Below are 27,163 nucleotides of genomic sequence, written 5' to 3'. Positions count from 1 at the left end.
CATTCGACATTATTCGAGCTTCAGTCACATCAAAGCCAGCATCGTGGAAAGATTCAATCGAACCTTGAAAACACACATGTGGAAACGATTCACGCTTCGGGGAAATTACAAATGGGTCGACATCCTGCCGGAACTCGTTGACACCTATAATGATACAGTACACAGAACCATAGGCATGAAGCCAGTTGACGTTACCAAATCTGACGAGCAGCGTTTAATTTCTACAGTTTACTGTCCAAAGTACACACCCACGACAAAAAAAGCTAAATACAAAATTGGAGACCGGGTGAGGATCAGCAAATTCAAACGCACCTTCGAGAAGGGATTCACAAAAAATTGGAGCACGGAACTTTTTACGGTGGTTCGAGTTTTACCCGGAAACCGACACACGTATATAATAAAAGATAGTAGCGGCGAGATTTTGAAAGGAAGATTTTACGAAGAGGAACTCTCTAAAACGAAACACCCCGACACGTACCTCATCGAGAAAGTATTGCGTAGGAAAGGTGACAAACTGTTTGTCAAATGGCTGGGACTTCCGGAAAAGAGTTGGATCGACGCGAACGAAGTGATCTTGTAAGTACGTGGAACGTGGTGAAGCGTCTACCGGATCCGGAAAGTCAAACGAGAAAAAAAAAGAACGGCGAGTTGCTTCCCGACAGCATCCGCTGTCTGATCGTAGGTCCTTCGGGGTGTGGGAAAACGACGCTGCTCGTGGACAATTTTCTCCTCGCACCGAATTGGTTAAATTGGAAGAACAGGCACCTGTACGTGTTCTCGAAAAGTTTGGAGCAATCCAAATACCAGCAACTGATGAAACTGTACGATGGTCTGGACATTGCAACGTTCGCCTCGGAAATAAAACCACTCGACGATTGTCGTGAAAATTCAGTCGTCGTGTTCGACGACGCCATCCTGGAAAATCAAAATGAAATTCGCAACTTTTTCACGCAAGGTCGTCACAAAGGAATGGATTGCTTTTACCTAGCTCAAACGTTTTCCAAAATTCCAAAACAGTTAGTACGCGACAACGCTAATTTCATATGTTTGTTTCGTCAAGATCACACCAACCTCAAGCACGCGTACGATGACTACGTAGGCGGAGACATGAACTACAAACAATTTTCGGAACGCTGCTGCTCTACTTGCTGGAACGGTGACGATTTCGGATTCGCGACGATCGACATGACGAGGAAACCCAACGACGGAAAATACAGAAACAAAATCAACGACTTTCTAAACGTTGCAACGTTGTGAGAAACAACGTATATAAATAACGTCATGACGAAACGAAAAATCGAAGACGAAAATCTCAAGTTGCGAAAATACCTCGCGAAACGCTTCAAAGGTTGGAAATCCGAGAATCGCGGATTCTACGAGGAGAAGAAACGTCAGGATCAACCCGTGATCGATGCCATCAGCGGTCTAGGTAAAGAAATTAAAAGTGTCACGGAACAAAATAAAAATTTGATTAATGAACTCGTACCGCTCGCAGCTAAAAGTTACACCGTACCCACGCCCATTTCGAGCATTCCTTCGACGCCGTTCGAACTGAAGGATGCACCGGCACGACGTCGAGCCATAGGTAGCACGTCGTCTTCGGATAAAATCGAGTTGGGACCTTTGGCACGAGACTACCTGAGCACGGGGAAATTCGACAAGGATGAAGTGTTCGGATTGTATCCCAGCATGGAAACCAGCGAAGGCGGCGGTGTGGTGTGGAAGATTGGGAAATCGAAGGTGACCTTCGAAGGCAACGACATTAAAGTCAATTTAGGCGACAAGGATAGTTGGACCAGGTATCCGGGTACGGTGGGACTGTGGGAACTCGTCGCCAAAAAGCAGCCGAAAGATTACACCGACGAAGATTACCAGAGTTACAAGGAAATTCTGATCATGACGGATGCCTTGTACCAGAACAACGACGCCTCGCAGAATAGGGTGAAATCGAGCAGCGGCGAGAAGTACAGGAATCTCATCAAACCGATTTGGAATCAGGTCAAAACAGGCAGCGGCGTCAGACGCTACAACACGCTACCCAAAGAATTTGTTTGGGTGGACGACGTTAGGAAACTCGTGGACCGATTGTTGGTGATAGCCGGCGAGGAGAATGCAGGCAATCGTAATTTCTACAACGAGAAGGTTGGCATCGTGGACATGATCAGCACGAAACTTTCCAACTTCATCGTGAACGACGACAAGGGCATAGGTTACCTGATCAAAATCATCAACACGCTGCCTCCGAAATTTTGGAACGTGGCCGAAGGAAAGGGACTCGTGAACGACATCATCAACAAGTTACCTTTCGAGATGCATCTACCTGGCTACCAGTACTGCGGGCCGGGTACCAAACTCGAGAAAAGATTGGAGAGAGGAGACAAGGGTGTGAATCCGTTGGACGCCGCATGCAAAGATCACGACATCGCTTACAACACTACGCAGACGGATCTGGATGCACGTCACGAAGCAGACAGAAAGTTAGAGCACGCAGCTTTCGAAAGGTTCGTGAGCAGAGACGCATCGCTGGGTGAACGGGTCGCCGCACTGGGTACCACCATCGCCATGAACACAAAACAAAAATTGGGGTGGGGTATATAAATAACATCCAGTAAAAAAAAACAACATGTCTCGCATAACTGATTTGCCACCCGAACTACTATCTAAAATATTCAAAAAGGTAGTTAACGGAGATGTTAATAAACTTGTGATCATGGCAAGAACGACGCCGGAATTTCGCATCCCTTGTGAAATGGTTCTCAAGGACCATCTTCGGGAGATCAGCGGCCTGAGGTGCGGTGATCTCAACATTCTGCTTTCGGCTGCAGGGGAAAAATTGAACGAAAGGTTGGACGAATTGCACGAGGCAAGGCAGGGAAGAAGACGGTACACAGTAGATTGGTACAAGTCTATGCAGGAGACGGAAGATATCATTACGCACATCATCGCGTTTTCCGAAGCACGGACTTTCTTCCTCTGTTAAAAAAAATAATAATATATATACGTGTCAAAAAAAAAACTTGATATATAAATAACACACATCGTGAAAAAAATAATCTTCGGTATATATAAATAACACACATCGTGAAAAACAATTAAATTTCTCTCTAACACTCTGAAATTTTTTTTGATATGACGACCGAAAAAATAAGTGATCTCCAAGCATTAAAACAAATGCTAAATTTGTCAGTCGAGTATGTAAAAATTCAGGAATTGGAAGTCGACAAACCTTACACGATAACTTCCGGTTCAATCGTTTCTACCCAGTATGGTCCCAAGGTACGCCTGTTGCTCAACGCACAATACAGTCTATTTTTACCAGATCGATACGCTAACATGTTATCCGACGAGAAGCTATCTATTTTAATCGAGAACAAAACTCGAATCGTGTACAAGGGGACAAAGGAACTTCTTGGCAAGAAAACGAAGCACGTAATAGAATTTGTGTAACGACTGCGAGGCCTTGAAAATATATAAATAACATACCGTAAAAAAACTACACAAGAAAAAATCTCAGAATATATTGTAGAGATATGGAGACCATTAAACCGAGAAAACCTCGTCATGTTAATATTCACACTTGTTTATTTCCTGAACTTGTCCGACCAGCGAGTGATCCCAAGAATGCGCTAGCTTGTAACTTCCGTAAAAACCAGGAACTGGAAAGGCAAACGCATGGATCTAAACAGGATCTACCGCGTTTGAAAGGTTTAACAACCTTTCGACGCCTAGAATGATAAAAGCAAGCTCCTACCCGGAGCTCGCTCTCTTTTGATTCTGACACTCATCGACGCTACATGGATAACTAGTCCGATTACAACACGTTACACTGCTAACTACGACGATGGAACACGGAGTTACCGCTGCCTAGCATGCTACAAGGCGCAAGGGATCGCTTGGCTTGGTGAACTGAGGGTCGCTGGATAGAACCTTGGAACTGTCACGATTCGGTCTGCGAGAAGCATCAGGACAAGACATCACACACATCTACCAGGTATGAACAAGCGTGAATAACCTTACACCAACTTTCCATATCTCTACCCTCCTACGGAGCAGGTTCAGCCATCAAACATTATTAGCTCTACCTAAATGTTTAAATGAAACTTCCCTGTAACCTCTCTAACCCCAGGAAAACGGGATTACAACATGGTGGAGGTGCTTCAGGCCCTTTTTGCAATTAAGTACCCTCCTGTACGAATTGCTTTACATTAAATTATTCTCTCCCCCCCTCCCTCCCACTTTGGGAGCATTTTAAAGAAAATTTTTAGTAATTCCAATTCATACTCCCGCAGTACGCTTAAGATGCGTCAGACCCAGTGACAATTATGTGTATTACCCTATGGACAACAACCCCTCTTTTTCTTTTATGCCGACCCCCCCCATTTTTCAACAAAATCTAGTTCTTCTGCATAACATGTATTCAAGCATCATTCACACAGGAATGAGAACACTTGCTTATACTTATTTGACCAGCGATATATTAATGACATAAATAACTGTACACCCATCCTTTCATTTGTTCTTTGGTCAGCACGACGAACCTTCGTTTATGAATACGTCACAGATAGCGTTGCACGAACACCTAGATTCCTCCCTCGACCAAATCATAGAGTTAGCAACTGCAATCACGGCAAATCCAATAAATGCACGACCTTTAACCCCAATTCCCTCCCCTCCACTAACACGGTTAAGGTTTGCTAATAGAAATTACCCTCAATTTGTCCTTGGACTACAAACACCCAACAAAAACCAACCCCAACCCTTAGCGAGTACCCCGGCTCCCGTTTCAACTTCCTCTAACACTGTTACATACCGTAAAAAACTACACAAGAAAAAATCTCAGAATATATATATAAATAACATACCGTGAAAATAACACATAGAGCATCAACATGAAGCCCAAGGGTGTCGTGTACCAGATACCATACTCCAATCTAAAAAATCTAGGTGCTCTCGATGGGTTACTCACCAAGAAACAACGCGAGAAGAAACGTTCTTGCTTGTCGAAAGGACACGGAATGAAATTGCTGCTCAGCACACCTCAATTGAAAAGATTGCAGCGTTCGCGGAAACAGCAAAAAATCGGAGGTTTCATATTCAGCATCCCGGCCATCCTGGCAGCATTGGGGGCCGTTGGAAGTTTGGCCGGCGGAAGTGCCGCCATCGCGAAAACCGTCATCGACTCGAAGAAGAACAAGGCGGAATTGGAAGAACAGAAACGTCACAACCTGGCCATGGAGAAGAAAAAGGGGAAAGGTATAACCAAAAAACAAAAAAGCAACCTCGATGCTTTGAAGAAATATAAAAAAAAGAAACAGAAGCACTCACCAACCGAGACATTGAATCTCTGATCGAACCGTTACAAATCAAACACTTCAGAGGAGTTTTCATGTCCGACTCGTTACCTTCAAGCGTGAAAAGAAGAGAATGCGGAGTAGTCAACTTGGACGATCAAGAAAATCCAGGCACGCATTGGATATGTTACCACAAAAATGATGATAAAGCATTCGTTTTCGATTCTTTCGGAGGTGTTCCACCTACAAATTTAGTCCATTATCTGAAAACGAACAAAACCTCCATATACTACAACGACGAACGCATTCAAGATTTCGGAGACGTGAACTGCGGTCATCTCTGCCTCTCCGTGCTCGCGTTTCTCTCTAAAATAAATAACCCTACGATCGAGGATTTCCAGAAAGCATTGTGGAACCTCAAACAGCATCACTAGGATGGGCGTGTTCCATCTCACGAGCGAATCTTCAATCTTGAAACTCACGCTGCACGACGACATCGTCTATCCTAAATCCGTGGCTCTGCGTGCATTCTACAGCATGTACCTCATACCTAACGTCACCCAGCACAACAACAAAATTAGCGTCGGAAGCGAACACATCGTCGTCACGCCAGGCCAATACAATCTTTCCACTTTGCAAGCTCAATTACCCAAAGGCACATACCTTTCTCAAAATTCGGTCACGCACAGAGTGGAAATCCTATCCGCGACGGAGACCGTGGACCTGGGCACCATGGGAGAACTTTTAGGTTTCGAGAACGACACGAAACTCGAAGCTGGCATCAAGCACGTAGCAACCAACATTCCTAAATTCTTGGCCATAGAGACTCTGAACGTACACTGTAACGTGGCCGAAGGTATGATCACGAAATCTTCGGACGGATTGTTAGGAAGTCACAAGCAGACGGGAATCATAGCCACTTTCAAACCAAGTTCCGAGTTCATGGAACCGATCATCTACACGCCCTCTTCGCCGATCTATTTTCCAGTATGTCGCAACCGCATAGACGACATAGAGTTGGTGGTGACGAACGAGAAAGGAGACGTGGTGGATTTCGCAGGTGCAACAACTACTGCCATCGTGGAGATCAACGTATAATAAATAACACACATAGTGAAAAAAAAAATGGAGCAAATCGAAAGTTACGAATTGCAATCTTTCCCTCCCAACCGTCGCACGTTCGCCAATCTGAACGAGGCGAACAGGGAGGTCGAATACGACGTTGACGTAGGCGACGGGTTCATTCATCCTCACAGAGCGGACCTCTACCTTCAATTCGACGTGGTGAAGAAAGAAAGCGGAGACACGTTTCCCGCAGCAGCAAACTTGATACTCGTAGACAACTTCGTGCCTCACCTGTTCTCGCAGGTGGAGGTGAGGAAACACAACACCGTCATCGACAGAATAGATTATCCAGGCATCACGTCGACGGCAGTGGGAACGTTGAAATTATCCAAAACGGACGCAGCGTACTACCAGGCCGGGGGATTCGAAGCCGGGACCAAAATATCGACGAAAAGTCACACGGTGCTCTTTCCCATGCGTCTGCTGCCGGGGTTCTTCTCGGACTACAAGGAGATCATGTGGAAGGGAGGACTGAGGGTTACGTTTCGAAGAGCGGCCAACGACAACGACGCACTGATGCGATACGCTACTTTGGGTCCGGACGGCACCACGCCGATAGCCAACACTTTACCCGAAGCGGCGAAATGCGTCATCCGGAGCATGGAATTGAGAATGCCGGTGGTGGAATACGAAACGAACTACGCCCTCAAGTACAAAGCGGAGATCTTGAAAAGTCCGCAGGTGTTGATTCACTTTCACGGTTACCAGTGCGTGCAGAAGATGGCGTCGGGAAGTCACATGGAATTCGACGTGACGACGCAGTTCAACAACATACAGTTCGACATGCCAGATTTCGTCGTAGTGCTCTTTCAGACCGGGAGGGACAAGAATCAGGAAAAAGATTCCAGCAAGTTTGACGACTGCAAGATCAAGAACGTTTATCTGAAGAACGGACGCAACGAAGTGTTCCCGCGCGAGAATTACAACCTCGACGTGACCAAAAACGATTACCTCAAACTTTACGAAGCTTACACGGCTTACAAACGCGTGACCGAGGGAAGCGTGGACATGTACTACACGCCCAGCGAATTCAAAGCACGGAGGCCGATGTTCGTCATCAATACATCTAAGAGGAAGAAGGTTGTGGTCAACGATCGAACCAACATCAAGGTCGTCTGCGAGTTCCACGATGCCTTGCCCGAGGATACCCTATGCAGTGTCATCCTGATTGCAGAGAAGTCCTTCGCCTACGACGTGAAGAACGAGAGGGTCACAGAGCAGTTTTAACAAGTTTTTTAACATCTATTTTCTTGCACAATAAGAAATTTTCTGCACTAGCACAATCAGTTACAATGGCACAATACGAATTTCACTAGTTCAGATCACTTACAAATGTTAATTTCATTAGTTATCAGTCACAATATCTTTTTTGCACTATAGCACGAGAGACAATCAGAAAATTTGCACAAAAAAAAATTTGTTGTTGTTTTTACTCGTGAAAATTAACAATAATTTTTTTTTTATCGTTTCAGATGCTGTCGAAACATCAAAAACACATACACACACACTAGAAAAAAAGCATGCAATTTTATTTACATACATTCTCCATCTTCATCAAGAAAATATTATAATAAACATAATCATTTTTCATCTATATCTCACAATAAAACTCTATATCCAAAAATATCACAACATCAAATAACACTAGAGCCGTTAGTACACGTTGCATGCATTACGGAGGTCCTCTGTAGGGTTTCATGGAAGTTTGGGGGAAAAAAAAAACACGTGAAACTCTACAGAGGTGCGGTAATATATAACCGCAGCCATTAGAAAACTTTTACATTTTTGGTTGGGCACCACGCACCCTGGCGAGGTTATAGGGGCCAGGCCTCCTAAAAACAACAATTATTATTTGTTTGTTTGTTTGTTTGTGTTACAATACATACGCGCGCGCGCGCGTGCATATGTGTGCGTGTGTGTGTGTGTGTGTGTGTGTGTGTGCGAGGCACATCGTTTCCCCCCGAGAGAGAGAGGTTTACAAAGGTCGCGATATACAAACATTGGCCCCCCGGGAGTTGGAAAATTACGATATGGCGCATTCGCTCATTACTGTTCCCAGCTATAGGTTTTTCTCTCTCTCTCTAGCCCTTGCCAACTAAAAAAAGTATAGGTAGGAGTTGGTAACACTGCGAGAAAATAGAAATCATGCCTTACAAGAAAAAACCATTAAGGCAATTTTTATTTGATGACGTTGAACCCGTGTAGTGTTCCCATCCATCCATCTCTCTCTTTTACGGCAGTGCCGGCTCTCCTTGCCCTGTATATGTAGGTTGGCAACATTGCTTTATGCACTGTAAAGCAAACCTCAAGCAAAATTGCCAGCCCCTTGCTTGAGGTTAAGTTAGACAAAAAAAGCTGTAGGTAGGCTGCCGGCTGTTTAACTCTTCCCTCCCTCTCTTCTCTCTCTTTTTTGTAAAAGGCTATGGCAAAAGTACCAGTAGGTTGGCAACCTTGCTTTATGCACTGTAAGGCAAGCCTCAAGCAAGGTTGCCTGCTCCTTGCTTTAGGTTACGTTAGGCCAAGACAAAAACCTTGGTGATTTTTTCGAGTGAGAAGTTGGTAACACTGTAGAAAAAGGTTGCCAGCTCCTTGTTTTAGGTTAGGTTAGACCAAAAACCTTGGTGATTTTTTCAAGTAAGAAGCTAGCAACACTGCGCCATCAAATAGAGCTCATGCCTTACGAGAAAAATCCATTAAGGCAAGCTCACCACTTCAGCTCACCACAAGAGGACGTTGAATTCCCCAACCTGCACTACTCCTATCGATATTTATTTTCAATTTGTCTAAAGCCACAAAATGTAAATGGGTGGAAATGCTCATTTGTGTACTCGATTTCGTGTGTTCAGTTTCTGGTATGGTTTTCCTATCTGCATAGTGCAACACTAGCGCATACATTTGGAATTCATTTCATTGATAAATTCACTTCTTACCGTCGTTTCGTCATCACGAGTCAACAACGCATTGGCCCAACCTTTACTTCTAATAACCTTGGACAACAACGACTTTCAACGTAGGAGTTACTTCATTTTTGGACTTACAAATTGAACTTCGACCCACAATTCAATACCTGGCCTTGGTAAAAAGAGGTAAGTTACCTTCTTTGGTTTAATTTTAGCCTTCAATGCGGAAAACAGTGAAAAATAGTGTTGGGGGCAGGTGTCTTCGCCCAATTTCTAACATGCCTTTAAAAGGGACTCTATAGATACAGGCGGGGCCGCGGTAGCGGTAGGGGGCGGTAAGTCAATTACCCCAGGGGCGGAGCCGGGAACCGGTGGGAAATTTTGACTCAAGAATTGCAAACTACAAAATCGCCACTTGAAACGGCTGTACAGTCGTAAATACTTCTTTCCGCACTCCAATGTTTTTTTATTCACAAATAGGATCACATAACCTTCATAATGAAAGAAAAAAAAATTCAAAATTCGAGGGTGTAGAATAGGGTACCCGACCCGAAATGGGCATATTTAGCACAAAAAATCACAACATTGACATTTGTAAATTTCAATTTAGCTTGTTGCGTTAGTGGGGTACAACCAGTGATGTGCGTCTACGCGTGAACAACGATAGTCTACATTCTACACGGAGACTATTTTATACACTTAGATTATGTAACCTATGTAAACAACATGGCGAAAGGTGATAACTTAGCAAAGGGCGCCGTGGAATTAAAAGAAAATTATATTGCGTATCAGTTGCTGATGTGTGAGGAGAACTTTTCATACTCTTTCTTCCAAATTCGAACAATTTCTCACCTAGGAAAAGGACCTAACATAGGAAATATTCTAGTGTTTTATGGGAAAATACCACTTTTGCCTCACGACTGCCATCTGTTGTTTTTTTGCATACTATTTATCTTCGTCCATAGTTGATGAGAGAAGAGAAGAGAAATTTTGTTGTAAATAGGATTCTTTTCATTTCGTTAGGAACCAATATAGTTGAAAATGTCACTTTCCTTTCATGAAAGCCTTGAAAATTAATTTTAATGCACTTTAGATTGTCTACGTAGTCTATGCAAACTACAACCCAATGTAATGTACGCGTAGATTACGTGTAGACAACGCATGTAGACGTAAACTTATAGCCTACGGCACATCACTGGATACAACCTGATCCAGGCAACTAGACATAAGTATCTGCTTAGATATTTTCTGAATTAATTGAATAACTTAATTCAGAGAAGTGCTACTCGGAGACCTATGCCTACATTGGCTGGACCAGGCAGCCTTAGGAGTGTCATATGGTGCTCTTAGAGCAGGTTTGGGGTGGTGTTGGTTTGCACTAGACTAACTTTTGTGTGAATGTGAAGCCAATTTACACCCGATTGTTCATTCAATTGTACTGCTCAGACTACAGTTCCTATTATAGTAAAAACTAGACCGTGTTTAACGGTAACATTTTGTAAAAAATGATTGTCAGTGGTTCTTGACGATTCTCTCAAATATGAATTCATCCAATTGTTGCAATACTTGACTGTTCGTCAAATTAAATCAAACCCTTGCGAGTTAAAATTGTAACTGGTTGTATTAAAAATCACTGGGAATCATTGCAAAATGCAACTAATGATAATCACCGTCGTGGATCGACTCATATGACTGATTTAAACGAATCGTTCAAAAAAGAGGATTCATTTGCAACGACATAACGGTAGCAGAGAATGCCCAGGGAATATTGATTCGTTGAGGAAGCAATCAAATTATATTTGCGTGCTCTGGATTTCCCTGAATTACGTTAACATCATTATTTCTCTTCCCTCCAACTCTTCCTCTCTCTATCTCTCTCTCTCTCTCTCTCTCTCTTCCTTTTTAAGAATATCCCTGAGAGTAACGAAAGCCATTTCCTGCGAACAGGAAATAGTGATTAATTATCTTCCTTTCTTTTCACACCTGAGAGATTGCTCCAGACTAAGGAGAGGAGAACAGATCGAAGTGGAAATTATATTTTGAAAATTGTCAAACACAAAGACAGTAGGAAATAACAAAACGTAATGAGGTTCCGTGAAAGTCCTTTCTCCAATCCTTGCAATTTTTTTCCTCGGTTGAGAAAGAATTTCTCCAGTCTCGGAGTCATTTAACTGTGAAGCGGAAGGAGTTATATGGCGAAGTCTTGCCAAACCGATGAGTTTAATGGGACCGTTGGACCCAGCTCCCTCGTGGAAGAGAATTCAAAGGTGGAGGATGGAGGATGCAGATACTCGTACGTTTAGCTCATGCTGAAAATGCTTAAGCTACAGATGTAATGAAATTAGGTTGAGATTGACGAGAAACAATCCCAGCACGCTCTTGATGTATCAGTGTGGGTATTGTTACATTGATGCATTGTTATTTGCAACTGGAGCAACACTTTAACAATGAGATCTAAAGTGTAAATCACCAAGCCTGAGACCTTCTGTAAACAAACCGTCTCACCGATTCGATGTATCACTGGACACGGAGACCTTCCCGCACGTATAGAACTCGCCATGTTGAAAGTGGCACTACTTTCTTGCTGTTCACATGATAACAATGCTATAAAATATCATTATGTACACGAATCTATAAGCTCATTGAAAGTTACAATGCATATTCCTACAAAATGTTCACACTTATCTTACCTTGCCATATCACTAAGTTATTTTACGAAGTGCACAATATTTGGCGGAACAAAAATCTTTATTAGGATGCTTGTCAAAGTTTCCAACCGGAATAAATTTACGAACTTTCTTTGTCTTGTTTTGATCATCATCAATATATTTATTAGTGGCCGCGGTGGCTCAGTCGGTAACGCGTCTGACTACCATGCTCAAGGTCCCGGGTTCGATCCCCGGCCGGTTCAAATCCGGGAACTTTTCTAACGGTGGAAGCGGCCCCGGCGCCTACCCAGCGTCGAATAACATGGGTACCTGGGGGAAACCCTGGGGGGTAAAGGCGGTCAGGGGCGTGATGCTGATCACATCACCCCCACTCACGACCGGATCAAGAAAGTGTGGGGCGTTACCCCCACACCCCCTATACGCCTTCATGGCGTGGTGCTATGCACAGGGGAACACTTTACCTTTTTTTTTCAATATATTTATTAGACTTACAGCATTGCATATGGCTGTTTATGCCTATTATATATTTTATTTACATAAGATACAATTTACATAAAATCTACAAACAAATTTCAAATACACTCCTATCTATATCAACCTTAGAAATATACATTACCATGTTATATCATTTTGTCTAAAAAGAATGCAAGTAAAATATATTCAATTCACATGCAAGAAAGAAGCCAAATTTATGAGAAATGATAACTGGTGCAAAGAGTTAACCATAAAGGTGAAGCAATAAGTACAAAAGAAAGAGCATTGGGTTTAAAGTGAGACGTCATTTGCGGCAACGTATCCCATACTACAAATTGGCCGTTGTTTTACCTTACATAATGAATCCTGTAACAACGCTGGATTTTCGTGTGGATTAATTTACTTCTGTATGCTGGGCATAAACAGCCATCTGTAAAGCTGTAAGTCCAATAAATCTTTGTTGAGTTGAGTTAATTTACTTCTATGAGTTTGTAATGCTTTCTGCATGCAGGTGGTTTTGTTTACAGAAGGTCTCAGGTTGGTGATTTGAACTTTACTAGGGTCAAGATCAACCTTCTCTGGGGTTGATGCAAATCAACTGTTGATGTTAATCAATTTTTCGATTTTCGCATATTTCTACCTAACTTCTACATTCTTCACAAGGTATGTATCTCCAAATTAATTGTTTGTTCGTCATAAGCCAGCAATTCTGGTAACAATTTAAAAATGAGAGTTGTACCATTGTTTGAAACCAAAGGGATCAAATTAGGATGAAGCAAACATTTCAGCAATGAATTTCAATCACACTCCATATTTCCATAGTGAAACTTGAAACAAATGAAAGGTAAAACACTACATATTGAAAGTTCAAAGGAGCTATGGAGGGTGGGACTCAGGGTGGAAAGGTGAGGAATTTTGGGAAAATACATATCTTGTGAAGATTGTGTCACCCTACTCGATATGGGTGAACTTACATTTGTATCATGGATTGAAGTATATGTTGGAATGATCTGTGGCTAAGAACATTCCCTAATTTTGATGTTTAATTTTTATGTATGAAATATAATACCGTTGTGAAAATTTATAAAAGAAGATTAGTCATTTATAAAATGATGGATTTATTTGAAATACTGTAAGTATTATACTGTAGTCTATCCGACCATGGATACGTGTAAATAATAATGTTGTCTAGGCATTTCGTCAACAAACGTTCTCTATACGAATGAGCTGAAATTGTAAGTTCGAGGACACAGTTTTCCAATATGTAAATTTCACCATCACAATTTCTGATTTTATTGTAGGGAGACGGGGGGGAGTTGCCCTTTTTATTCCCACCAGTCAAGAGTTGGCAACATTGCAGGTTACTGTGAATATGTGTCATCTCTAGAACCAACTCACAACTAAGAAGTTGAGTGTCTTGTTCAAAAAGTTTCTAGTGCATGACAAATAACATCAATTCTTACTTGCGAAGTAAATTTTTTCAACTCTATATTCTTATACGTTTTCAAAGTAAGTAGGCACATAGTTTATACTAATGTTATCCAGAAGACTATTGCATATTGTACCGGTACTACATTCGGTTACTTTGTTAAACTGCAATGTTTAGCAGTGGCATTACCAGAAAGTCCAATATGGCGATCGGGGCGAGTTGACAATAGGAAGGAAGGGGCTAGTTGACAATACTGTAGGCCTATTGAGAAAAATGTTCTTCAATTAATTGTTTCATCAGAAACATCTTAGTATATAGACACACTGTTTGTAATAATATATATTATATTAGGATTATAGGACAGTATATTGCATTTGTATTTGTGACATAAATATAAAAATAAACACTGGGTAAAAAATTCAGTAAACACTTTTGTAAACTTTTTTTTAAAGTTTGGAACATTTATGTCTCATGTTATACTGTTCATTTGAAAACATTTTCGTAATCCGTAATTTTTAAGGCAGGATATTGTGTGAAATAAAATATTCCAAACCATTTATGGGGTAGAATTACACATATTGTCAACTGACCCCACACATATAGTCGACTCATGCCATAAACGGGGTGAATTGACAATACTGACACTCTTCGAAAAAACAAGCAATAACTTTACAAGTTTTAGGATCATGGTGTAATAAAAATTCACAGTGGTCAAGGAAACTACAGGTATTGCTCGTAGCATTTCATCAACAGTAGATAGTAATTTTTAAGAGCCGTAGAAATTTAAACATAAAAACATGCTCAACTCAGTCCCCTACTTTTCTTTCATTTAGAAAGCTTTCAATCCCCCCCCTGTGCATGACGCCCTAGACTTCAGCCCCCCCAGCCTACCCCTCACTACGGGCCGGGGCTCCAGCAGAAAAATCACCAGCGGAAAGTACCTGTCAATAATAATAATAAAAATTGAGGGATAGAAGGCAGATCATAGCGAAAAACAAGAGCTAGTGAAGTAAAATTCGAAGACAAATAATGCAATTTTCATATATCTTTTCCTCCAACTTACAATCCTGCTTTCTCCGTTTCCGTCTTATGAATTTTTACCTCCCTGTACTGGACGTCCTCTCTCTTCCGTCCTGTATGTATTTGTGAAAAAAAAATCTCCACGAAAAACAGCAAGAAGAAGGATACAAAGAAGCTACGCTTTTTGTGCAACCTCACGTAAAACTTTCATCGACGTCTATTGTGACGTTTCACCGCACCTCCCCCCTCCCCATCTTCTTCTCTCGTGGAGAAGAAGAAAGATGAGGAAGCTGAAAGGGGGAGCGTATGTGGATAAGGAAGAAAGAGAGAGGGGGAGAAATCTGGTTAAGGGGAAGATACCTGAAGTGGAAGGGGTGGATATCGATATAGTACACTATAGGCAACAAATTTCCCATTCCAATCTGGCTACGGTAATATTGAAAGGATCTGACGTCATCTGCCTTAAGATATTGGAGATGTGTTCTCGGGAGGAGCTGGATATTGTATAAATGGCTCTAGATCGAGGAGGGATGCTGAATGGAAAGATGAAATGACCTCCAAGAGAATTATCTCTCTTCCGCCCAAATGGGAATTTCTTTTGTTTGTTTACTTTACATCCATTGTGTTCCGAGCATCCAGGAAGCAGCGTGGTGAAAAAAACCCACGTGTGGGAAAATTTCTATCGACTCCGAGATGAAATCTTATTATTGATACAGCTGGGCCAGAAGATTCTTTATGCGAGGGTTTGTCAGAAACTAGAGGATACCTGTGCAGAAAACATCACTCGGTAGACCAATACTTCTTAGTATGTTCCTGTATTGATTGCAATGTGTATAATTACCAATGTATTCTTATCGACTATCTTGTCTATTTCTGGGCCAGCCCCGTGGTGGAGTGGTTAAAACATCACGCTACGACACCAGGGGTCCGAGGTTCAAATCACAGCCTGGGCGTGTTTGTTTGTGAGTGTCCATTCATCATATCATCACTCATCCCCATTTTCGCAAATTAGCCAAAAGTGGCACAAAATACAAAGTAAAATAAAGCAAGTCAATAACAAAAACAAGTGTATATAGAGTGTCTCAACCTTAAAAGTCAGTATTTAAATAACTGGAGTACTTCCCTCTCTCTCTAATACATGAATTTTGCCAATAGCTCTGTCCTTCTCTACCACCGCAGCGTTGCCAGATGTTACAAAATTTACAAAATGTAAAAGTCAAAAATTTCAAACAATGAAATCATTATCCTGTAGAGTTTTTTATGCTCTATTTACTGACGGCATTATATAACCTGTCATAAATTCATGTGATCTGAATTTTTCATAATTATGCAATTTTGCAAAACGCTTAATTTTTTTGTAGTAAATACTTCAAAAGACATAAATATCAAACCGCTTGAACAACTTCGCCAGTATTTTTCTACTTCACCTGAGTGATTTAATTTGCTTACGAGGAGAGTTATATACGTATAGATTTATGCATTGGATATTTTGTATAAATCATCAGACCGTAACACGAAAAAGTTGGTTAGCGAGAAACGTTTCGGTTTGTCGCGATACACATGCAGACCAAGCGAGAAAAGTGTTGACCATTGTTTGAAGTTATTTTTAGAATGCATTGTTACTCCACAACACCGTTATTTATTCCGCAATCGTAGTTTGTTCATGCGGGCTGTCTCGCGTATCAAATTTATTGCGTGCCACCAAGGTTACAATTAAGTTGCAGGCAGGTGCCCCGGTTCGTAGGAAGTGTACTGTGCTTTATTTCCCGTAAAAAATGTATCTTAATGTTTGTTTTTGCATTTATTTAATTCTGTGGTAGTAAAGGATACCACATTCAACGAAAGAAGTAACAATAGTTGCGTCGTGTATTACACATAGAATGCAAATTTAAAATAGTAAATATTTATGTCGAAATATAAACATTTACATGCAAATCTTGAGGTAACTGTTTTTTTTTCAAAATGCATCAAATACATAGATTTTGATGATTTCCTATACGATATTAAGGAAGTAAATTTGTCACAATCATTAGCGATTAGCAGCGACTCGATGAGACTTCGTTTGTTGATCTGGCAACGCCGCGCTTCATTTAACCCATACTGACTTTTAAGGTTGAGACGCTCTATAGTTCTGGTGTATTTACGAAATTTCTACATGTCTGGTGTGGGGTAAACCCTATATCAATGCTAAGAGCTCTCAAGCTGGCCCTCCTAACTTAAGCACATATGCATTAGTAGATAGACCTAAGAATAATTGTAGGTCAGTAATTGTTAGGTTAGGAGAGCCAGGCTTACTGCTATATGCATTTACTTTTCGCGTTTGTTATTCAACATTGCTGCTTGTTAATAGCATTGTTGTTGGCGTGTTCCACTCAACTTTCTAGAATGGATTCAGTTTTTCACTTCCTCCTAGCTATAGTTCGATACAGGGTTCTCGCATTACGCAATTTTTCATCACTGCATCTCCTGTCTTTTCTAAACCTACAAACTGCTTATCAGCGACGTTTGCAGAATGATTTCAGTTATTTATTTATACAAAATTGTGAATGGCAAAATCCGCTGCATCACACTCCTCGAGGAATTCCACTTTCGAGTACCTATGCGCACAACTCACAACAAAGAAACAGACTACAAATTCAAAAAAGATCCCTCTTTTACAGACTTGCCACACAATACAATGACCTCCCATCAACAATCGACATATTTTCCTCCGAGTTTGCCTTTCGGTCTTCTATTAGAAAAAATGTTTGTAAATAATATCAAATAGTGCCATCTCTTGCTTACATTTTTGTCAATTTTCTATTCTTTTTGTGTTATTTTGTTACTTTTAATTATTATTTCTTAATATCTTTTTGATTATTATTATTATTATTGCGTTTTCATTGTTGGCAATTTCAGTGTAAAATGGCTGTATCTGGAATTTTCTCAATAAATAAATAACAGACATCGTTGCTACTTGAACCGTTCTGGCTTAGATCATTGTTGTTTAGAACAGTTTCAACTACTTATGTTGTATATATATATATTTTGGATGTTGTTCCATATATATCCAGTATTGTTGCTTATTAATGGTATTAGTACCTATCAAGGGTATTGTTGCTATCAGTTTCGTAGCTTACAGAATCGTTATTTTAGACTATGTTGTCTCATCAGTGGCGGGGATTACGGGGGCAGTTGCCCCCGCCACGTTTTGCCACTTTTACTCCCGCACTATGCTAGACCTTATGTATCCAGGGAAAGTAAACTGATCTTGATCCCCCAGTTTTTGAACCCAATCGCCGCCACTGAGTCTCATTATGACTTTTGTAGCGTATTCAGGATATTGTTGCATTACAAGGTTATTGCATATTAATAGTATTGTTGCATTCTAAGACGCTTCTTAATATTTGTAACTTTGTTGCTTTCATCGTCTGTTGAATGTGTGCGTGTGTGGGTTCAAAATTTAAAAGTGGCAACACTGTCAGGAAACGGTGATAACACCGTGCATGTACTATCCGACAGTGAGCAATGTCAGTTGGAGCCTTCGTCGATGCATAGAGTGCCAAAAGTGGTCGGTGCTGCGAGTGTTGTGGGTGTATAAGGTTGAATGAACACAATTTTGTTCATTTTCCTAAAACATGTTTACAAAGGTAGAACAGCGATTGTGGATCAGAATCCAGGTGGTCCGTGGCAAAAATGCACGAGAATGTCATCAAGACTTGCACGAAGCCTGTTCCAACAATACCTGTCCGTATCTGATGGCTGAAAAATGGTTAAGTGCATTTTGATTGAGGAGTGATGTCAGTGAGAACATGAGGAAAATTGCAGATACTAGGTCAGTCAAATATGACCGGGACTGATTTTTTTTCAAACAACCTGCCATGCGCAGCAGTTGTGCGTCTTGGGAGAATAGAGCCACAACCCCCACCCTCCCTCCAGCGCAGGTTAGAACCTGCTCAGTCGCGTCTGGGTGTTGCTAGAGTGATGAGCACACAGAACATGGAACAACACATTGTGATCAAATTTCTCGTTTGAGAAAACGTTCAGCTATCTGAAATTTTGCAGAGACTCAAACAACAGTATGGGGAAGAGTGTCTCTCACGAACTCGTATGTTTGAGTGCTGTAAGTACTTCAGAGAGGGAAGAGAGCGCGTGGAGAATGAGTCCCAGCAGTCATCACGTTACTGGCGGCATACCGGTTCTCCCAGACCCAAGAAAGCGCGGAGGATCCGTTTGGTAGTAAAAGTGTTGGGACTGGTAGAACAGACACTGCAGCGTATTACTCAGAACTCCTGACAACAGAAGTAAAGGAATAGATCCGATCCAAGCGGAAGACAGGTGGAAAGCAGGTAACCTTCCTTCAAGACAATGCACGGTCTCATACAGCCAAAACAACTACGGCAACCCTCAGAAAATTGAAGTGGGATCTTCTTCCACACCCACCATACAGTCCCGATTTGGCCCCAGGTGATTTCTACCTGTTTGGAAGGCTTAAATCAGACTTGGAAGGCATGCGGTTTGCGGTTAATGACGCCGTCATCGGCAGCTTTCGGGAGTGGATACGCAGTCAACCGAAAAACTTTTATGAAAAGGGCATTACGATGCTTCCAGAACGTTGGAAAAAAATGTATGGACTCTGGAGGGGAGTACATTGAAGGGTGACATGTGCAAATAAGTATTTGACAATAAAGGATTTGGTAAAAAAAAATCAGTCCCTTTCATAATTTGAATGACGTAGTATTGTCACCATTGTGCAACCATCAGATACGGCTAGGTATTGTTGCAACAAGCTTCATGCAAGTCTTGATGGTATTCTCGTGCATTTTTGCCACGGACCACCTGAATTCTGATCCACAATCGCTGTTCTATCTTTGTAAATATGTTTTAGGAAAGTGCACACAATGGTGTTAATTTCAAACTCTCACACACACAACAGCACTCGCTGCACCAAACACTTTTGCCACTCCACACATTGACATCGGCCCAAACTGACATTGCTCACTGTCGGAGTGTACATGTACGGTGTTATCACCTTCTCCTGACAGTGTTGCCACTTTTAAATTTACAACCCACGTATTATAAGAAATGGCCACGATGATTAAGTCGTAGGACGTCTGACTGCCGTGCAGGAATCTCGGGTTCGATTCCCGTTGTGGGTGTTATCAGGCACGAATGTTTAGTTAATGTGTCTGCATAAGCAGCCCTGGTGCTTAACCAGCCTCTCACCAATGGGTCCCTTCCCCTCCTCCCACTCACGTAACTATTGACAGAAAAGTGTTGTTATAATAACCAGAATAAAATATTTTTGTTGTAATACTACCATGTTGTGACGTAACGATTATAAACAATTGACTTGCAGTATTGTTGCATATGCGCTTGGTTACTGCAATAGTTTAAAAGGAAGAACGAAATCATCCAAGGGAAGATCAGAGCACTCCAAAATTTCATACATTATATTAAAAGGCTTAAAAAGATTTTTAAGTTCATATTTTCCAATTCAAACACGTATCCAACCTTGATATGCCGTTTGAAAAGCGTGAACCTTATCCACAACCGCTCAGAATCAGCGCTGTCAAACGCACTAGCTTTAGTACATTGGTTACCTTATTTATTGACGTACCCTCGTATATCTTTCCTGGCAGGATGCTAAGAGAAAGTTTCATGATTTACACAACTTTTTTTTTTTTTTGGAAGGGAGGGGAGAGTACGTGAATGAAGAGGGGAGAGATAAAGTCTCGTAATCCACTTCCGAAAACTGCCATAATTTAACTCGTCATCAGACTTGGAAGTGGGGGAGGGGGGAGGATGCTGTAAGACCTTGGAGATTAAGTGAGATTGAAAGAAGGGGAAACTTTGGTCATGAGGAAGGGATAACAAAGGCACATCTGCTCGTAATTAATTTGACCCTCAGAAACGGTTAGCATGCCGCCATGCAAAAGCAGTTTCGAGCGAGGGAATGGGGATGAGGAGGAGCGTTGTCATGCTGGAGACATTCTACGCAAACCAAGATGCAATTACGTCGCTACAAAGAAGGGTTCTGGCAACAAGGGATGGAGTACTTCTTTACTGTTTTAACGAGTTTTGTGGTGCGGAGAATACAAGAAGCTGGCCGCTCAGGTATGCCATGTTTGGACCTCTGCCAGTGTTGCTATCCAAGAAGCATTTGTCACCAACCTTGGGGAATTTATTCGCATAGTTACTTGTAATTGTATTTTAATTGTGCACTGCTTTTCTATCTCTTCAGGATAATGAGACTTGTAATCAAGTGGTTCAGAGTTCGGTACCCAGCGGCGGCATATTGCACTACGGTTCAGATTTCCACTTTAAACTGTAGGTGCAGTACCTATTATCCTATCGGGGGACAAAGCTTTGCTAATGAGAATGATGGAAAACAGACGAAATTGATGATGGGATACGCAAGAAGGACTCGAACCTGGAACCTACCGTAGCAAAATTCTGAGTTAGCAACACTAGGCGGTTCGCACGTCCGCTACATCAAGTATCCAAACTTTGCTGATTAAATGAAGTATACATTGTTTCAGTCTTGTCCAGTGTTGCTACCTCTGATGAATTTGTCACTAACGTAAGTATTTCTTTCGGGAAATTAATAAGTCCATGTCCATTTTGCTCGTGCTTCTCCTCAATCACTCACGGCAAACGCTAGGATGGTACCTTCAGTTAATACAACTTACTCGTCTTTCTACTTCCTTTCCTCGGACATTTTGTGTTATATTCGTGGATTGATTGATTGGATGGATTAGATTATTTTACGTTGCTTTTCTGCTACTTATGGCTAATCACGACGATAAGATGAAGGGGTACTCACAAAGAACACCCATGCTGGGATTCGAACCTGGAACCTCTGTTGTTGTAGCAAAGTGTGCTAACCACTCCGATACGGAAGTCGGCTCTTTTCGTGAAGCTTAACCAAATAGTACATACAGTGAGTCCGTAAAATAATTGTGGGTTTTAAACAGTCATACTTTTGGAACAAAGCATGGTAGAGAGATGAACGATACATCAAAGCAAAGAGAAACTCTCCAAGTTTCTTACGTGTTCAGTAGACTTTGATGTGTGAACCCTTAGTTGCTCTGCAGACGTCAAGACGATATTCAGTCTCTTCCCGTACACGGCAGAGAACATCCGACGTGATAGACGACATGGTTTCAGTGATCCTTGCTTTTAAATGGTCAAGAAAACACTTGTGTTTTGACATAACCCCACAAATAGAAATCCATGGGTGTAAGGTCTGGAGACCGTGGGGGCCAGGCACTCTCCTCGTCCGACCCATCGCTGAGGAAATATTTCGTTAAGAGAATCCCGCACGAATTGTGGAAAAATGTGGAGGAGCACCATCTAACTGGAAAATTGAATTCTCCGGTATTTGGGGCACTGCATACCCTTGTAACATATCCAGGAAGGTGGTCCCCGTTATTGTTTGTTCAGCAAAATAGAAGAAGCCAATAATTCTGTCTCGTTCAATATCTTGAAACACAATGCGCATGCGCTACCCCTCGCGCCTGTTGGTGTCAGCGCGTAAGCTTTTGTATACACAAACTTGAAGAGTTTCACTTTGCTTTGACGTATCGTTCATCTTTGTATCATGCTTTGTTCCAAAAGTATGACTGTTTAAAACCCCACCATTATTTTACGGACATACTGTATTGGCACAGCATCACAAGGACAATTTGGGAACCACTTTGGTCTAGAAAGCCAGAGGCGATGGGACTCTATGTGCTGCCCTTGCATCGCCATCAAAAAAGCCCTTAAGGAGACCTTTATACTCGAACAGCTCTTGCGACACCCAGTGTTATTGTGGTACAAATACGTTACGTTCAATTGATCGACTATACTCCGTCTCAGCTAACTGTGGAGCAGGCAGACAAAAACAAGTCTCTGCGCAAGTAGTGACGCGAGACGGCTCCACCAATGAACACGTGAGAGGAACGGAATTGCGTGGAGGGGGGAAAGCGACTGAAGTTACCAGCCTTGCCATCAGTGTCTTCTGCTTCGCTCTGAGCAATATACTTCCCTCTTTTCTCTGACGGGCGGCGTTGCTCCACAGTTAGCTGGAACAGGGTATAAACCATACTCTGTAAATAGTTTTGCACATTATGAACTCAGGCACTATTTATCTATAAATGTACCATATAAATATATAATTCCAGTATAAAATTTATCTTATGTTGGTAATGAAATTTAAAACTAATTGCAAATTAGGTAAGATTTTACAATACCGGACCCATCCGTAATTTCTATCCTACTTCTTATACTCACGAAATACGTAGTCCCGATGAAGTATCTGAGGTTAACATGTTGGGGTGACGTGTTGAAGTTGTAAAATAAGCTTTTTCAATTACCGCGATCATTCTCCGTATACAAGGATGGAAACTATGTTTGTTCAACGTATCGTTCACTTGTTCAGTAATCTGCGTGGTGTAAGGAAGATGGCGACTTTGAAGGTAGGAAATAAAGTTCTTTCTTTCGTAAGCTTTTTTTTAGTAACTTTCAGTTGGGTACATATTTATAATACAGGGCATTCGTTCATATTTCGCATAGTCAATAATTTAGGACACTTGATCACAATTGTGTAGTTAAAATTTGTCGCTCAAGTGCTACGAAACTGACATTTTTTTACGGTGCAAACCATTCACGGTAAGGTAAGGTTAGGTTAGGCAAACATAGTTAAAATTTGTGGTCGTAGTAATATCAGGAATGTATTTTTCCTTTTTTAAGTACTGGAAACACAAAATCTTCCGGTAAATAATGATCGCGGACCACTCAATTTCGCTTTTTTTTGCTAATTCGACACGTGACCGCCAAATTTTAACTGCAGATTCGTGATTAGGAGCCCTAAATTATTGAGTACGCGAAATATGAACGAAATTGGGGAGTTGTCCGGTATTGTAAAATCGCTCCGCAAATTATTTTAAAATTAGTGAATTAAAGAGAGTCTGTCAAACATTTGTTTGTTTTAGTGTCATAGTCATTATAGAACACTTGTTCTGACCATAGGTAACTTTGTATATTTAAGAATATACAAGTTTCAAAGGCTGAGTTGAAGTGTTATGAAACCCCATTTATAGAGCCTTTTATTCAGTTTTGTTGAAGGTTCCAAAGATAGGCATCTCCGCTAATGTTCGCATGCAGGGAGAGGTGAATGCCGACCTCCGGGTCTGAGTGGTTAGCACAGCGCGCTATGACTCCAGGGGTTCCGGATTTGGGTGCCTGGGCACGAGTGTTCTTTGTGAGTGTTCCTTCATCCATTTAATCAAATCATCACTCATCCTCATTGTCGCCATTAATCAAAAGTGGCAGAAAAGTAACAGAAAAATAATACAATCAAATTGGGTAGCCTATGCCACGTAACGTCAGCAATAGATCCAATAATAATAATAGCTTTTTTAAGTATATGACCTAATACCAGCACTGTCTAGTAATAATAATAATATTCTCATATTATTTTTATATACAGTATATAAAAATGGATGTATGTGTGTGTGTGTATGGGTGTGTATATTTGTTTGTTCCAACATAACTCTCGAACGCCTGGAGCAATTTCAACCAAACTTGGTACACGTATCACTTGCAATCTGGAAAGAAATACTGTGGGGGTAAGACACCCCTGGCACCCATAGGGGTGGGGTGGGAAGGGGTGACATGTAAAAATAATCGAGAACCACCGATAATAAATTCCGCACGAACAGACATCCGTGACTCTATGCAATCCGCACAACAATAGTGTTTCTCGGGTTGTCTAACATTCAGGCTTTGTTGCGAATGGAATCCATAGTATTTGTGACACTCCCAATGCGGTTCAACTCCAAGTTCATCACCTATCGGCATGGGGGGTGAGAAGGGGTGAAAAATAAAAACATAGATTAATGTCGAATCCATAGTTTTCGGAGTCGCACGATTACATTTAAAATTTGTTACATTTTACACTATAGTTAGAATTCATTATTTTTCTGTCTGATACAAGATTGGGATAAATAAACAAACGGGTAACGTCGGGTAAAAAGCTAGTAATAATAATAAAAATACGTATTTCCCTTGAAGGAAACTTTTCCTTTTATTTCCCCAGAGCAACAAGTTTAATTCCTTCACTGTCCACACGTCAAGCTGACCGCCCCTACTGGCTACTCCAGTACGCCTCTTATGTGGATCAATATTATTCAGCACGTGCGTGCTGAAAAGTACGCCAGCAATTTGGAAAGAGACGTTACAAATTTCTCCCCCCATCTTTTCTCTTGTTGAAGGATCTCTTTTTTTCCTTTCCGCTCTCCTCGCTATGGTGCGGGGGGTTACTTCCAATTTCACGGTTCGGGGGGCGCGAAACGTTCTCCCGTCTGCAGCCCAGAATGTAGCCGAGGTTAGAAACCCTTTTCCCTTCACGCAACGGCATCAAGCGGAGAAGAGGAGGTGAGGAGAACAACTGCCTAAATAGGGCTATTTGTTAATTTGTATCCAATTATCTCCGTCAAGGAGCCTTACTATCGGTCTGGTTTACCTGCCAGCAAGCGCGAGCAAATATTTTTTGATCGAAATTGCTGAAATTGGGATATTTAAAACGATCAAGCATCGTGATACGCCGAACTTTAACACAAAAAAAATTCAAAATGAAACTTAACTTTTCATTTCATTGTTCAAAAATGACTTCCTTGAATTCTTAAGAATTTATTTCTTTGCGTGTTAAAGACGATTTTATTCGCTCTGAAAACAAAAGGTAAAATAGAAATAAACAAACATTTAATCCCGAAACTCAAAATAACAAGGAACATGTCCACAGTCATGAAGTGAACGAAATGACAATGATGAAGCATGATCAAATATGAAGCCACAAATTTAGTAAATATATGCAATATAATTTTCCAGAATATTACTAAATTTAGTAATTCAGAGGAGGAAGTTGAAACTAAGATGCAAGAATAGTTATCGAAAGTTGGACGGGAATTCTTCGAAAAGGTGTACAAAAACTTGTGGCACGCCATGACGAATGTTTGAACAGACTTGGTGATTATACAGAGAAGTATTTTTGGTTGTGTTCTTTCATGTAAAAACAAGAACAGTCCTCCATACTCCATATGCTATTTCTTTCATTCTAGTGTAACTAACTTTTTGACTGACCCTCGTATGAAATAAAATTTATGTTGTCTGGATCCTTGTGTTTAAGATATGATTTTTCAGCTACCGAGTCCTGAATATATGTAACGATAGTACTTCTTTATTCAGTACGAAAGGCTGCAAATAGCTGCATTTCTTCAGGCTGTAAATTAAAAGTTACGTGGAAATGAATTTTTGCATTCAGAGAAGACGAGGAAAGAAATGTATTCGTAAAGCAAGTTAAAATTACGTTTTCTCTTTCAAGTAAAAATATTCTAACGCCCATGAATTATTTTCAAGGTTATTGTACCGGGAAGATGCCAGCAGTAGAGAGAGTCTTGCAATGGGGGATATGTCCCCCTCGCCCCCAAAACAACTGCAGTTGCGCATCCCGTTTCGATCAGCCCCTCTCAGAAGACCGTACCTGTCTCGCGAAACACAAACAACGAAAGACGCCTTCCCTCAAGTGACCCTTCTCTTATTTTTCTACATCTCCGTCCCAGCATCCCGCTTCGGTCCAGCGGGATTACCGCTAACATGCTGCTCTGTCACGAAGTGCTCTTGTGGAAAACAAACGTCGAGCTGACCTCTTTCCCTCCCTGGTCTCTTTAGTTTTCAAAACCTTCGCATGGTCTACCACCTGTTTACGCTTCCTTGATCTTCAGATGTCTCTCTTTCTCCCTGGGAAAACCTGATCGAAAGCCTTCCCTACATCTATCCTTGCCACACACAATGGGAGCAGCTTTCTTCATTACATTTTCCATGTGAAGTAACACAGACAATGTTGAAAAACCACGCCTTTCGTCTGCTACAATGCTACCAACCGCTGTTACCAACAACTAGGCGGTCCAATGCTGTCGACTTGGTATTTATCATGAGAGCTCTCATAAAACTTCCTAATGGAAGCAGGATTGAGGAATGGTATATATTCATATGTGCATAAAGCTGTTTCCGGGTTATATATTTACAACATGGAAATAGCCACTGTGGGCGTGGCTAATGAACAACCAATAGTAGCATGTCTCGTACATGAACCAACGGTCCATCAGCTTCTTCGGCTGTTACATGCCTCACGAAGGAAATACCAGGCCCGGGGAGCGAATTTACAAAATCCACATGGAAATAGCAACTGTGGACGTGGCTAGTGAGCAACATGAATCAATGGTATATTAG

Source organism: Lepisma saccharinum, chromosome 15 (assembly GCF_977018435.1).
Source record: "Lepisma saccharinum chromosome 15, izLepSacc3.1, whole genome shotgun sequence".
Lineage (NCBI taxonomy): Eukaryota > Metazoa > Arthropoda > Insecta > Zygentoma > Lepismatidae > Lepisma > Lepisma saccharinum.
The sequence above is the reverse complement of the archived record's forward strand: the minus strand, read 5'-3'. Positions refer to the sequence as shown.